Raw genomic sequence first — 5597 nt, 5'->3', positions numbered from 1 at the left:
TGTCTGTAATCTATTTCATGATTAAAGAAAACCGTGAGTGCTCATTTGTCCAAAGAAAAAACAAAATGATGTAGATGCATTATTGTTGATGGGGAGATGAGCTGCCAGAAAAGATCGGAGCTGGAAAAGATAGATGTCATTTAATATGAATATTTTCCAAGGGTTTCCATTGGACAATTTTTATTAAAAATAAAAAAATCTGAGGTTATTCTAACTTGGTGTTTCATTTTATAGACAAAAAATAAATTTTTAGTTAAGTCACAGGTTTTGAACCTCTTTTCTCTCCTAGGCTGAAAATATTTGAAGGCTTATAACCATGTATTTTACTATTTTCCAATAGCCAGGTTATTTTGAAATTATTTGAAATTTCTTGAGCCTTTCTCTTTGCTAACCAAGATCTCAAAAGGAATTTTGCCTTGGACGTCCTGCAAAAAATTTGACGGTTTCAAGCCCTTGCCGTGAGCTATTGAGGGTTGTTTTTTTTCTTAAGGTTGTGGGCATAAGGAGGGTTTCCTTTCTTCTAAGGCCATCTTCATTTCCTGAAGTTAAAATTAATTTTGTTGAATCCATATCATTTTCTCCTCCTTGTATGATTTTTCTTGCACATCTGTTAAATTGAATAAAAATCTTCCTTCAGATGGACGTCTGGTAGCTTGAATGAATTTTTAAAGGGTTATTGAAGTCGATTTCTGAAGAATTGCCCTGTTTGGAAATTGCCCTTAATATCTGAGTCGTCCAACAACCTAAGTGAAAACCCATGCAAGAAAAGTTGAGCATATTGATTGCTTTTCGTGTCAAAGAATTTCTTGGGCTTACACAATCTTGCGGTTTAACATTGTTTAGGATTTCTCTGCACCATTTTCGCACCATTAACCTCTGTACCTTCAAATGTATATGCATTTCACTTTTGCATATATAGACTGCTTAGTATCTGCTAAAAAATGTTAATATATAAAACAATAGTTAAGCCCACTGTATCCTGCTCACCTCACCGAACTCATAGATCTCTAACTATATCCTGCTCACTCACCGAACTCATAGATCTCTCACTATATCCTGCTCACCTCTAGGCACTGTTCATGTATCCTGCTCACCTCACCGAATTCATAGATCTCTCACTGTATCCTGCTTACCTCCAGGTACTGTTCATGCTTCTAGCACCCTGGCAGGGACTACCACTACAACAGTCGCTCCCTTGTTTTCAATACCTTTCGAAATCCTCTTTCCAAAAATTCACTCCTCCTTATCACGACCCTTCTCACCATCTCTTCGGGACCTCGACACTTATTTATTTTTCAGAGTTTCTAATTTTGAAACCCTTCGAAACATCCCATTTCAGAGCTTATCAATTTCGTAATATCAATTTTAATGGTCACCAAAATTCTTCTCCTGAAACTCCAAAACTACCCTCCTCATGCCTCCCTGTTTCAGAGTTAATTTTTTTCGTAACATTTCATTTTTGAAACTTTGAAACCATTCCTCCGAAATCATCACTCCTCTCCACACCAGGCCCCGAGGTTTCCGTAACTTCTTTTTAAATGAAATCTTGAAATTTCCTTCTCTGAAATCCTTCATTCTCCTTATAACTCCCCTCCACTCTATACGTATAAAGCCTCCTTATATCTCCCTTTGTGTTTCACAATGGCCCATTGTAATGGAGCCAATAACCACCGTAACATTGACACGTTTCACCATGGTGTTTGTAATATTGAGTTAATTTATTTTAATTTAAAATTAATTAATTTTTTTTAATTATTTTAATTTTTATAATTTGTAATTATAATATAATTATAATTAATTGATTGAATAATATTATATATTTAATTAATGAAATAATTTCAATTATAATAATTAATTATAATTTTTTAATTTAATTTTAGATTAAGGTTTTTAATTAAATTTTCTTAATTTTAGCCAGATTTTTCCCGAATTTTGATAATTTTGATACTTCAAATTTGGAGGCTCATAAGTTTAGTTTTACTTGGCCAAATGAGGCTCGTTGGAAAGATAAAATCATGGAGGATATTTCTGAAATAGTTGCATGACTAGACTTAGTCATTAAGTAAGCCTAAAAATTAGAAGGAAATTAAGCTCCAAATTTGCAATCAAAATTAATTTTCTGAGTTTAGCTTTTTTCATTTTCATTTGTCTGAGGCTTCCAGTGGTTGGAGATCCATTCGATTTTGTCCTCTTTGACCGACAATATCTTTACATGGATCAATGGGAAGCTTTGATTTCTTTTTATTTAATTAATTAATTGAATTTGTTTGTTTTCCCAGAGTTGGTAATTATGATTTTGATTTGCAATTTAATTTATTTTTCACTAGTTTTGGGCAGGAGAGCAATTGAGGAGATGAAGCAAAGAAGGTATATAGGAATTAGAAGGGACCAACAAGGAAGAAGATTTAGGATTGGCAACAACAACTTCAACAATTCTCCATTTTTAGTTTTCATTTTTGTAATTAAATAACAATGTTGAGAAGCATAACAAAAGGGGTTCTAGATCTGAAACTTGGGGAGGAAATTCTCTACAAAGAGTGATTTTTAAACTACTATAAGGAATAATTTTTTTGAATATAATTAGCTAGTTTGGACCATATTTATGGAGATTAAAAGAGATGTATTTTAGCTCTAAAAATTTCATTCTATCATGAAAGTTTTTCTGAGAATTTCATGTACTCAAAGGTTTTGACCATATCTTCAATTATTGTACACTATTGTTCAAGATAGAGGTTGATTGATGACCTGCATTTAATAAAATTTGATGCAATTCTTGATCCAGATAAGTATGCATTTTTTGAAGTTTTGCACCATTGTAAATTCATTTAATATATGCTTGTTTAAATCATTTTAAAGTTATTTTTTAATGATGGATCTAATTGAAATCAAGTTAAATAACGAATTCGAATAGATATACACAACATACTTGTTAACTATTTAGAAAATTCCTCTCAAGTTTATCTTGATTTTAATAATGTTTGTTTTATGAGAACTATTTTCTTAATGTAGTCATATATGTTTTAGTTTGAATTCATTTTATTTGAATTTGGATGTATGTGTGCTAGAGATCTGATGATTATTCATCAGATAACTGAATACATATACTTGTTTGAACTAGTAATAAGTCTTGGAACTATTTCCTTGGCTTATTGACTTCATATTTATTCCAAATTCAAAGTTGGTCCAAATTGATTTCATATTTATTCCAAATTCAAAGTTGGTCCAAATCCCCTTTTACCTTGCTCTTGGTTGAGAGAGGGGGCTAATCCTTCTTTCAATCGAGATAGATTTATGATTTATTTTCTATTACTTGCATATTAGAGTAGATCTGCACTTAGTTTTAATTATTGCATTTTAGAAGTCCTCTTACACATGGGCAAACTTTAGAGTGGTTTCGCTGAGCCATTAATTCAGCTTAGGGATCAATTTCTTGCAAGAGCTTTGCAAGAGGGTAGATCTAATGTCTCTTTTTCTATTAAAAAATAATAGACATACTATAAGCCAACAAAGAATGAGAGAGGGTAAGTGGACCCAATTGAACAATTTGGAACCACCACATCAAACATATAAGAGCTTAGTTTGGGGCTCTGACCGGGTGGTCTCCCTTGCATGTTGACGAGGTCATTTTTTACCATCAACAGGAGGTTGTATAGTGCAATAGAGATGAGGGCATAGGGGATATGCAATTTGCATCAATGGAACTGCCAAGAAATTCCCAGGTGCCATATCTGAAATAAGTTATTCCATTGCCACCCCTGTTCCTTCACGTGTAGACAATGAACTCTTCACTCTCATATATTAAACCTATGTCTCTGTAAAAGATTTATCATAACATAATGTCTACGAGTTTCATAAAATGAACTCAAAAGTTCTGAAATTAACTATCTTGCTTAGTGATATGATTATACTAAACATATTTAGCATTCAACATTTTTCTCAAAAATGACATTGAATGAACTTCTCTTCAATTGTCATCTATTATTATCTGCTATTCTCTGGAGCCCTAACACACAATTGTTAAATGGATTGTGTAGTTCCATGAAAAAACAAAAGGAGGAACAAGAAGTAGCCCTAAAAGGTATCAGAGACATTAATGAAATAATGGATGACGCAAAGGCATTAAAGAGAAAAAATTCTCTGATGGAAGAACTAAGAGAGATGCCTTTGTCATGTAGATCTTGTGTGTAAAATGAATATGATTATCTTTTCTATATATAATAATTCTCACATGTGGGCAGAGATAAGGGCTGCCATACCATTTCTTTGTTATGTTAGGTACACTTTCCTTCAACTATGAACCCATGTCATAAACACTATCAATTGCTTCTTGTTTGGATTCAATGGCTTGCATTAAGCCTCATCTAGATGCTACTAGCGCTATCCTGATGCCTGCTAATGTAATTTCCTTTAGAAGAGGGAATAATTCTATTTCATTTTGGAAGAAAGAGGCCTTTTTTGGATGTAGTAAGTTTTTGTCTTTATCTTTGTTAAAAAGACAGTGCAGTAGAAGAAATGTTGCCATATTTTCCCCAAGGGATATTGTTGTGAAGGAGAAAGAAGTGAAAACAACATCCCCTGACATGGAAGAGGGAGGTAATGGAAAGAAAGTAATGGTTGTAGGATGGGATGGTTATTATGGATGGGTGAGAGATTTTCATATCCCAAACAGAGGATACTAAGTTGCCATTGTTGATAGCCTTGTCCGTAGGTTGTTTGACTCGTATCTTGGGATCGATCTCTAACAGTCATTATATCGATTCAGAAGAGAATAAAGAGATGGAAGCAATTCTCTAGCAAACATCTTGACCTCTTTGAGGGAGATGTTTCTAATTTTGATTTCCTTATAGAAGCTTTCAAGTCCTTTGAACCTGAGGTAGTCATACACTTTGGAGAACAAAGGTCTTCTCCTTATTCCATGACAGACAGAGGAAGAGAAGTATATACTTAGAATAATAATGTGTTTGGAACCATGAATATGCTTTTTGATATTAAAGAATTCAACCCAGAATTCCATTTGGTTAAACTAGGTACAATGGGAGAACATGGAACTCCTAACATTGAAATTAAGGAAGGGTACATTACTATTAATCATAACAGCAGTACCAACACGCTGTCATATCTAAAGCAACTAAGTTCCTTTTATCATCTTAGAAAAGTGCACGATTTGCACAACAAGGCGTTTACTTGCAAGGCTTGGGGACTAAGGGCTACAAACCTCAATTAAATGGTGGTTTATGGTGTCATATCTCCAGAAACTACAAAATACAAAGAACTCATTAATAGGCTGGACTATGAGTTTTTGGTAAATAATTGGGCTAGAACTTATGTAAAGTTTTTCAAAAGCCAGATTCACAAATAAACAACAATGATTCATAAGGGTTTAAAAAACTATCAAATTATGAGCCTATTTTTGTCTCAAAAAATTTTGACAGTATGGGCATTGACAACATATTTACTTCATTGCTTTCCATAAAGCGTCCACTATTGATCTGTTTTTTAAAGGAAAAATACTTTCTTACAAAGTTTTTATTGCTTGTAGGGTTTGTTTTCATATATTTGGATGTATTTATCCTTGTAGAGTTCATTAATAATTTCAC

The 5597-nt window shown here is 33.1% G+C and overlaps 1 pseudogene; it reads left to right on the top strand.

Annotated features, from left to right (window-relative positions):
* The first annotated feature begins 4301 nt into the window (after positions 1-4301).
* Positions 4302-5359, top strand: LOC149260312 (UDP-sulfoquinovose synthase, chloroplastic pseudogene; annotated as a pseudogene).
* Positions 5360-5597: the final 238 nt, after the last annotated feature.

Source organism: Pinus tabuliformis, chromosome 6, assembly GCF_031772625.1.
Source record: "Pinus tabuliformis cultivar Carrire ecotype Pingquan chromosome 6, CPIR1, whole genome shotgun sequence".
Lineage (NCBI taxonomy): Eukaryota > Viridiplantae > Streptophyta > Pinopsida > Pinales > Pinaceae > Pinus > Pinus tabuliformis.
This window is presented reverse-complemented; position numbering and strand designations above follow the sequence as displayed.